At 34.6% G+C, this 10822-nt stretch overlaps 1 protein-coding gene and 1 long non-coding RNA gene across 2 annotated transcripts in view; one reads left to right on the top strand and one right to left on the bottom strand.

The window, feature by feature from the left end:
* LOC130047915 (uncharacterized) overlaps positions 1-2115 on the bottom strand; it is a 7525-nt gene extending 5410 nt beyond the window's left edge. Inside the window, exon 1 of the long non-coding RNA XR_008796733.1 lies at positions 1-2115. This exon is cut by the window's left edge and continues 3677 nt beyond it. This is a non-coding gene — a long non-coding RNA (uncharacterized LOC130047915).
* Positions 2116-6262: 4147 nt separating this feature from the next.
* The window catches only part of LOC130047910 (serine/threonine-protein kinase TBK1-like), a 31235-nt gene continuing 26675 nt past the window's right edge, over positions 6263-10822 (top strand). The window contains exon 1 of the mRNA XM_056143652.1: positions 6263-6297. The gene's annotated coding sequence lies outside the window, so the exon portion shown is untranslated. The remainder of the gene's footprint in view (positions 6298-10822) is intronic.

Raw genomic sequence — 10822 nt, 5'->3', positions numbered from 1 at the left:
TATACTGCGGTATAGGCAAACATGTGTGTAGTACCTGTACCGGAAGTTACACGTGTTTGTTACCACGTGTCATTCTGCGATCTGTGTGTGTGGAAAATTAAAGAAATCTACCACATTTCCAATTTTATTTTGTGCATCTTTCTGTGTATGTCATTTAATTGTCTCGCCGGCCAAACATAGGGACACAATTATCATTGTCAGTGATAGTACGACGTGGAAGTTGAATTTTTATCATGGGAATCCCTTTATGTATGTGACGGTTATGAAGGATGTACATACAAGTACATAAAACTGTTTTGAATTAAAGGTGGAGGATAGGTTCCATGACAATTTCAGGGGATTGCTCCCGTTAAAATAATACTACATTTTAAGTATCGTTTTTACAATTTAGTGGTGGATCCAGGAGTTCATTATCATTTAAGATATTTATCTTCATAAATAACTTTAAAACAATGTTAAAAATTCCAATACTAAAGTTTTTTGTGGGTATATAAATATACTATTTATTACGAAAGCCCATTGAGCTCATTTTCGTGGCAGAAATTATTTTTCGCGTTATAACGCAAAACTTCCGCGTTATAATGACAATGCTGTAATTTTAATTTTGTATATACACATCTCTTGATTTATGTAAGAAGATCATCTTATTGACGTTTGATTCCATCGTACTTAAATTTTGGAACATATTTTGTGTTATTGATTGTCACATACGAGAGGTCTTTCTAGAAAATGAAAAATGTCCAAACCAAAGCAAAAAGATGTCAAATGACAACGTTACAAAACAGTAAGTTACAACGGTTGCTATGATAATTCTATGGGTCTTTCCAAAAGAATGACTACCAAGGGACACAATCTTTCAAAAGTGTGGATTCGTTTATTATCGGGAGAAAATGACTTAGGTCAGTAAGGTCATTAAGTGCTTTCTAGAGACATTCTGAGGAGGTTTTCAGGTTAAATATCAAACGAATCAAAAGCAAATGTAGATTAAGCATTGTTTTCTCAATAACAAAATATAAATTCAAAGATTTAGTGGTTGTTAGTTCTTTAAAATTCTGTGACATTTTAAGGCTTAATTTCAATGAAAGAAATTGTATACCCCTGTATTAAAAGCTATTGTTAGCTAAGCAACACTTATTAATCAATTACAAATATCAAGTGAATTCTACTTTGCATTCAATAAAACTTTGATAGCATATTTGCCAAACATTCTGAAATATGCGTGTATAAAATGTAGACGTGCTAGTGTGTGTATATATAATAGATTTTTACTTTAAGGTTACTTATAAATGCATAAACATCAGTCTTCGTTCATTGTACTAATCACAGGTTCCTGTTTTACATAACTATATCCAAATAGAATATTTCGCGTTATAACGTGAAAAAAATACGCATTCTTAGCGAAAGTTACACGTTAAAACGCGAAAGTTTCACGTTTATTCGCTGTATAACGCGAAAATCGCGAATAAACGTGTAACATTTGCGTTATAACGTGAAGATTTTTTTCAGCTACGAAAATAAGCTTATTGGGCTTTCGTAATTTATTATATGACTGAGTAATTCCGAGCTTTCTGATTGGCTGAGATCCAACTACTCAGGGTTGTCTCTATAGGAATAGACATGTATGACTAATGCGCACTCAAACTAAGACGATCTTTACACCCCCACTCCCGTGGATACCGTAAGCTAGCGAATTTTTAGCTGCAAAACTGTACCTTTATGAGAAAATATTAGGACATATCAGATCTCTCTCATCTGTTCCAATATTTTCTCAGAGCTATAGTTTTGCAGCTATATAGTGAATTTTCAGTATTTCTGGGTGCTAGACTTGTAAACATCTCCCCCCCCTCCCCCCTTAAGTGTAGAATAAAATGTAATTGAAATACAATAACTTTCATGAACGTTATCCGTAGGGAATTTGTTATTGATGCACTGAAAATGAAAAATGCTGGAATACTGGGATAGTCCACCGGGGAGGATTGAAACAGAACACATGCAATCTGATTAAAATTGGCTCCTCGATCCGCTCATTATTTATTTTTTATGCTGTCGCTATACGACGATGTATTATTAACAATAATAATTTTCATTCATATGTCGATTCAATATATCCCAGTGAACTCGAAATAAAAGACACCACCTAGTCGTCCACTTCTGTTTCATACTTAGATATTTCATTGATAGTAGATATTAACGGCAAACTAAAAACTCAACTTTATGACAAACGGGATGGTTTCAGCTTCTCCATCATCAACTTCTCATATTTATGTAGCGCTATTCCATTTAGCTGCAGAACTGTAGCTCTTTGAAAAAATATTATGACGGAACAGAGAGCTACAGATCCACCCCTTATAAAAACCTATTGAATTTATGAGACAGGTCAACACAAGAATACAACGATATCAGGCCTCAACCTAATCCGAAATATCTGACGTTTACCTGGCTTATCTATGATTTTGATATTTACCGTGCCAGGAAAACGTCAGAACCGGCGCCATTACGATTACGTAAACTGGAAATATCAAAATCATAGAAAAGCCAGGAAAACGTCAGATATTTCGGACTAGCTCAACCATGCGCAGCTTTTTGTTCGCCGTGAATCGAAGGTTTTTATAAGGGGTGGATCTGTAGCTCTCTGTTCCGTCATAATATTTTTTCAGAGAGTTACAGTTCTGCAGCTATATTCCATTATCACCTGCACATGGTGTTTACCTCTCTCAACTGATTCGATACGCAAGAGCTTGTTCTGCGTATGGTCAGTTTTTGGGTCGAGGCACGCTACTGACAACTTGCATGTTGATGGTATAGGGGTTCCAACAGTCTCGTTTAAAATCAGCATTTCTCAAATTCTATGGTCGTTATAACGATCTAGTTTTATGGTCGTTATAACGATCTAGTTTGCCAATACATACTATCATTGGGTCATATGGTGTCTGATGTGCTTCATGCCGATTGTTAGGCCGTTATTGGCACACTGATTTTGACTACGGATAACTCTGTTTACCTAATCAAGATATAGGGCTCACGGTGGGTGTGACCGGTCGACAGGGGATGCTTACTCCTCCTAGGCACCTGTTCCCACCTCTGGTATATCTGGGGGTCTGTGTTTGCCCAACTCTCTATTTTGTATTGCTTATAGGAGTTATGAGATTGATTACTGTTCGTTGTCTTCACCTTTTATGGTAGCCGGGGTTTTCAGATCTTCTACAGTTAGCCTCGGAGAACCTTACCCTTATGATGAAAGCCCTTTTACTCCAAAATTGGGAATTGGTTTTAAAGCTGTATGGTCCGAATTACAATATTTTTTTCCATCTCGTAAAAACGCTATTAAACCATCGCACGTATGTAGATCTAGTTATGAGGCTGTATGACATACATGTATCATACATTACTTCACCTGTTTTAACCCAAATTATTTGATTTTAAATCGATGTTTACAAATACCGCGTCACTCTGCCGTTTCAGTGACAGTCACGTGACCAGTTCAAACTTTCAGATCATTGGTGGTCTTCTCTGTGTAAAGCTGTGTATTTTGTTACAACAGTACCGTGCCATAAGTTTAATAGAAATAAAAATATCAAATACCTCTTAGTAATTCTTTGGTTTACGCTCTTTCAGCCTTAAAACTAGACAGTTGAGTATGAGTTAATACATCATGTTGGGATTCCCCTGACGCGCGTGGGTCTATTTATAGACGTCTATTATGGGATGATTTATATATGTACCACAATATATATTTACTTTCTAAATAATATTCTCACTGTTTTCTTTTACATGCAGATGTTTCCAAGCATGTAATTAAGGGAAAGTTGATAACTTTATAAAGTAATTAATCTGCTTTAAAGTAATAATGTACAAAAATAATACATGAACATAGGGTCATACCACAGGCACTTGTTTCTGTAAATGACTTATGACCTCTGTATACTAATAACAACACAAGGTAACTAGCTTCAAATGACACCCCTGAGAATGTCGGCCTTTTAAGCTTCCAGGGAATATGCTATGTAAATGTATTTACTACCGTTGTATTGTACAATCATTCAACTTAAAAACCATGTATGACATGACTGCATTCATTGCCTCTTATCGCCGAAAACTGCAACAAAACATGGATTTTCCGTTTTATACCACGAAGTGCTATGTACTGATACCGCACAGAATGAAAATTGTATATTCGTTGTGTTGAAAAATAAAGTCTCATTGTTTTATTATCACAATAAATTGATACGATGTTTATTACCAAAAAATCTTGAACATATTGCTTTGTTAACAAAATAAAAATTTTGAATTGAAGACGCTGTACGCTATTTTTAGTTACTCAAAAAAAACCCAAAGCTGTTCGTACGTTTCGGGATTTTACATGTCATCAGAAGATAGAAGCTAAGACCTCCCGAGTGGAGATTTAAAAATATTTTCGTGTCGGAATCATTTCTGATGAAGATAATAATGAAATTATGACTTACTGTAAATACAACTTCGTTAACTAGTATGAGAAATATTTCTGCCAATTGCATGTTTCATGCAGATCTATGGAAAGTCAGAGAAAATATACAGATAAAAGATTATTTGGAAGTATGCAAAATAGAGCAAGGAAAGTTTTTTTTAGTGATGTGTTATTGACTTTGTGATATGTATTGATGTGGCAAGTACCTGTTGTTACATTGAAGTTTTATGAAACCCACCATAAGTACCAAGAACGCTACAGGCACATATCAATGTTTTTCGGAGGCGACTGGCCAACCCTTAACATTAACTGTTATTTTCATGCATGCAAATGAAGATATATTGCGAGAATGGCCCCTCCACTATTTTTGATAGTACTATGTAGTAGTGGATGAGAAGATATTAATGCATGTAAGCTTGAAAGTTATGAATTGAAGCCTTGGAGCAAAGAATGACCCCTCCCAGCCTGAGGGGAAAAATTGAGACAGCATTGACGAACACTATAACGCCCCCCCCCCCACCCCCATGCACACACTGATTAAGGTTCTGAAGGTCTTTTTCATGACTATTATATTTTTATCATTGTCTGTCACGAAATTTAAACAAGCCATGTGCATCTTCTCCGACGAACCCCCTCCCCGCATCCCTAATATTACGGATCTGTTCCGATATGGAAAAATTCACAGGCATCTGAAGTATGGACACCCCCCACCCCTTTCTGATTTTTTGGGGCGGCGATTATTTCTCCGAAATGTGTGGATTCCCCGTCTATTCTATCCTAATTTCGATTTATGTAATCGTAAACTTGCTTTTTTGTAAGCCTTAAATACCTTATACTGTTTATAATAAGTATATTCTATATTATACCAGTCCAGTAGAAGGCCAATCTCTAAAGCTTGTGAAAAGCGTGAAACAACTACATCAATCGAAATTGGGTTGAGAGAGACAAGGAATCCACACATTTTGGAGGCATTGTCACCGCAAAAAAAAAATCAGAAGGGGGGATTATAGTTATCAGGTGTCTGTGGAAAAAAATATGGGGGGATGGAGTCCCCTTTATTTTTTGTAGCATTCCCCCCCTAATGTTAGTAACTAAATTATATAAAATAAGATCAATTGTGGTTAATGGTCACCATTAAAATCACCCTTTTGCCTGTTATTTTTAATTCATCTCTGACGCTCTATCTTTCTATAAATAACTCTAAAGAATTCCAAACGTAATTTTAGAAGAGCGTGCAGCCAGTCAAAATCGCCCACGTATTCTGTGCGGTATCAGTACATAGCACTTCGTGGTATAAAACGGAAAATCCATTTTTTGTTGCAGTTTTCGGCGATAAGAGGCAATGAATGCAGTCATGTCATACATGTTTTTTAAGTTGAATGATTATACAATACAACGGTAGTAAATACATTAGCATCGCATATTCCCTGGAGGCTCAAAAGTTCGACACTCTCAGGGGTGCCATTCTGTGTCATTTGAAGCTAGGTACCTTGTGTTGTTATTAGTATACAGAGGTCATAAGTCATTTACAGAAACAAATGCCTGTGGGTCATATAGCTTTAAGTCAAAACAGCTGGTCAGCTGACTGTAACGCATCCCTACACCACATCGGGTACTGTAATCGGCGGCGTGGTTAGAGATTATATGAATTCCGAACCCGAACTGAAATTGTAACTGCGTCTTTTTGCACTGCATTGTTGATATTTCAATGGTTTTATGTTAATGATGTAATAAGGAACTTTTTAAAATCATGATGTAACTATACAGGTAAGAATCGACGATGTGATGTCAATTTTTTAATCAAGTTACAAACGAAAGTACAACTAGACTACATCCCGAAGTCTGTACAATATGTATGTATTTGGTACTAGCTTTTATTTGGGTACAGTGCATATAGTAATCTATATTGAGGAGTGGGGGCGTTTCCATGAATTTAACCAATATTGATGTTAGGAATACATTCATTTAGTAGAAGATTTGTACAAATGAACAATGAGCTAGATTGGAGGAAACTCGATACGTCGAATTACCGAAATGCGCGTGATTTACCGAAATGCCCCCAAAATTACCGAAATATCACCTAAAACTACCGAAATCTCATTTTAAATCAATTCTTTAATGTTATATATTGAAAGATTAGGGATTGATTGTGTAAAATTTCGCCTCTGAAGAAAAAACAAATAACATAAAAAGAGTCTTGTTGCACAGGCACTCGACGTTTTAAACATCTATAATAATTTTTAAAAAAAATGTCTTCCTGTAAACATGAATATTATGTATACAGGAAGAATTCTTTTTTATATAATATTATATTATATTATTATACATATTTAAAACGTCGAGTGCCAGTGTCTGTTGTCAATCTATGGAAGGTAATCCGAGATTCCTCTGACTCTTACCCCCGCTTTTATATTTGACATGTGCGGGGGAGAGTCAGAGCGGACTCCATATTGAAAAGTGGGAATTCAGCGACACCAGCTGGTGTCGCTGCTTTACCTACCTCTTACAACTTTATTTCGCGGATCTATCTTCCAAGACGTGAGAATTCAGTTAACGGAAGATAAATCTATAAATAGATCATGATTAATACGATGCTATCGCCGTTTAAACGGCCCTAACACCGACAAATGGAGCATCACTTGAATTAGGTCGCCGCCTCGCCATTTGATTTCTTTGCGCATGACGTCAGCACATGTAAACACAAAATTCCATCGTTTAAACCTCTGGTGTGTCTAGGGGTCCGTGTTTGCCCAACTATCTATTGTGTATTGCTTATAGGAGTTATGAGATTGATCGCTGTTCGTTATCTTAACCTTTCTTAAAATTAAATAAATGAAAGTTAACATCAAGATGCTGATTGTTCCAAATCTAGATATGACCACTATTTAAATTAAGATGTTTATTATACAGTTTAACCATTTTGAGTGATACACTTTTCCTCTACCTAAACTTGTATAATGTGCCATACAAAGTATAGGGGATCTTTTCATGTTTACCATTTATAATGCGTTCCCAAAAACCAATCATTCTTGCACTAATAGGAATAGACATAGGTATTCTACCAAGTTCTCCATACATTATACATGTCTGTGTACATTTTTAACTTTTAAGTTATAATATACTTACAAAATTCAAGATGTAATCTTTTGATGATATTATTATCTTCATAAACCACACCTCTGCTCCATGGAATACATCAGATTCCAAGTCTGACAGTACAAGAACATTGTATTCAAAGAAGATTGTAGCTAGTTCTTCTGCAAGTTCAGCTAATTTTACAGTGTCGTCAGCATATAGCAATGGATAGAACTTAAAATATACTTCAATTTCTAAATCATCAAACACCAAATGTGCAATATTACAAATATCAGTGAGGCCACTATTAAGCAATCTATATGTAAACAAAAAGATGGCACACGAGCCTTGTTTACATAACAAAGAATTGTGAGAGCTATATATCTCTCTTGTATGGTGATATTCAAATTTTGGTTGACCATTAGAAATGCTTTAGTTAAGCATTGTAAACAATGAAAATGGAAAAATAAAATTTGAAAATTTTCAGCTCAAATCGTGTCCATGCCCCTTTAATATATTGTAATACCTCTATTGTTGTCTACATAAGCCTTTTTTAAATTGGACATATGTAACCTCCAGACTTTGTACTAGGTATTAATATACCACAATCAAATACAACATTAAAAATCTTTACAAAAATGGGCATAAGCTTATTAACAGAGTGCTTCAAAAACTCGTTTAATATGTGATCACCGCCACATGCTTTATTATTTTTTAGAGACTTACAGCATCAAAACCTTTTCACTATAACTCGATTAAGTTCAATGTTATGTACGTTCTCTGATATTATCAGGCAGAGCAATATCAACATCATCCTGAACAATATTGAGATTCTTGAAATGATTATGAAATACATTAAGTGCAACCTAACTAACAGTATCCAAGCTACATGTAATTTGTTTATTGCAACCTCTATTAAGCATATTCCAATATGCCATAGGAAGCAAAAATATGTAGACTTCTTGATTTATCAATAAATGATTTCTGAACCTCTTTGAACTGCTTTTGCAAAGATTTCTTGTACTCTTCACTTTTACTAATTATATCTAAACCACAGGCAATTGTATCGCTTGGGGTCGAATTTACTATATAAAGAGTAAAGGTATAGAACTCTTTATATAGTAAATTCGACCCCAAGCGATGCAATTGCCTGTGATCTAAACAAGCAACATGCAGTTACCGTGTACAAACACGATATTAAATGGACTGGTTCACGATTTTTGATAAAAATATTTTTCATTTTTGATGTTAAACATTAGAAATATAGCTCATTTAATGTTGACAGCCAAAATTTTGACCTTCTGAATACAAGAATAAAAGCAATATTTTAGCCTTGAATATGTGTTATGTAAACAAAGACTCGAGTCTTTTTATGTAAACAAACAAACAAGTGAAATATTGATTTTTCAATATAATGCATCTTAATTTTGCATAGTAACAAATTTTAACTTTTAGATGACACATTTCACCCCAAAAATGCTTGAAATGTGAAAGATATAATAATACATGTACTTAGATCGATATCCATTTCTTTTGAAATTTTGTAAACAATAGCATACCGCAATCTTTGTTTACAAAACAAATAATAATCTCACTATAATGAGCTTCTGTGAGGATGTATAACCTTAATTTTCATATGAAATCTTTCAAACACATTAGACAGTAGATTTTGATCATTAAAAGTGAAAAACAAAATTTTGGGTAAAATCGTGAGTCAGTCCCTTTAATAATTTTTAGACTTGTAATACTTCTTCAGAATTATATGTTTCATATATAACAATTTCTAATAAAATATACCTTTCCACTAGGTTTTTAGCTTACCTGAGTTGAAAGCTCAAGTGAACTTTTCTGATCGCCATTTGTCCGTTGTCTGTCTTTCCATCTGTAAACTTTTCTTCTCCGGGACGATTGAGCCAACTTAATTCACTTATATATATTTCATAATATAAATAGAGAAAAATCTATAATAAAAATTTTCTTCTCAAGAACCATTGAATCAAAGAAATTTACGTTTGCATGAAAGCTTCCTGACATAGTGTAGATTCAAGTTTGTTCAAATCATGCCACCCGGGGGGGGGGGGGGGAGGGTTAGATGGGGATACAATAGGGGTTCAAAGTTTTACATGCAAATATATAGGGAAAATCTTTTAAAATCTTCTTTTCAAGAACCACTGGGCCAGGAAAGTAGAAATTTATATGAAAGCATCCTGACATAGTGCAGATTCAAGTTTGTAAAAAATCATGGCACCCAGGGGTAGGTTGGGGCCACAATAGGGGATCAAAGATTCACATACTAATATATTGAAAAAAAAAAATCTTTAAAAATCTTCTTCTCAAGAACCATTGGCCAAAGAAGTTAACATGTACATGCATGAAAGCATCCTGACATAATGCAGATTCAAGTTTGTAAAAAATCATGGCACCCGGGGATAGTTTGGGGGTTACAATAGGGACCAAAGTTTTACATAAGAATATATATGGAAAATCTTTAGATATGAGCCAAGGTGACTCAGGTGAGTGATGTGGCCCATGGGCCTCTTGCTATCAGTAGTTGGGTTTTTACTCCTACATATATTGCTCAGCTGATGAGTCACATATACATACAGATGCAAATACTTTCCTTTTAGAGATAGCTTAGTTAAGCTGACTTTGAAAACAATGGAGTTTACCTGTTTGCTTTTGTATCTATGAGATAGGATTGATATATATCAAATCAAATAATATTTATTTAAATTCGGACATAGTAAACAATACAACATTATCTCTATAGAGCTATTTACTGACTAGACATAAACATTATAAACATTATAATGATGTGAAATTTAGATATCAAAATGTTATCGGAGAAGTCGGTGATTTTTCAACATTTTTCAGAAGGGTTTTGCGGCTTTTGAATTGGGGAAAATATTGTTGACAATTTCTTAAAATTGGGAAAAACCAGCTAATAATAAAAAATAAGCTAAATACACCCAACAAGTAACACTGAGGATATATGATTCAAATCACAAAAACAATACAAGACTGAGTTCAAGTACACAAATATAATGCTGATTGCAGACGCCGCTGAAATGGAAATGCGTATGTAGCACAAGGTGTTGTTTTGTTAGTTTTAATATAATACAACAGGTAGCAAGAGATGGTGCTCTTCATAGGACAGAATATTCACTTCTATGCTATGCATTTCCAACGCGTACAACTGTGCTGTACTGGCAACATTGCGGTAATGCTGCTAGTACAGTATCTAATTATAGGTATACATTGTTGCAATATATAATGATCTGAAAAATGTATACAGAATAGGTT

The sequence above is a fragment of the Ostrea edulis genome, chromosome 7 (genome assembly GCF_947568905.1).
Source record: "Ostrea edulis chromosome 7, xbOstEdul1.1, whole genome shotgun sequence".
In the NCBI taxonomy this organism is placed as follows: Eukaryota; Metazoa; Mollusca; class Bivalvia; order Ostreida; family Ostreidae; genus Ostrea; species Ostrea edulis.
Note: the sequence above shows the minus strand (reverse complement) of the source record. Positions and strands in the feature narration are given on the sequence as shown.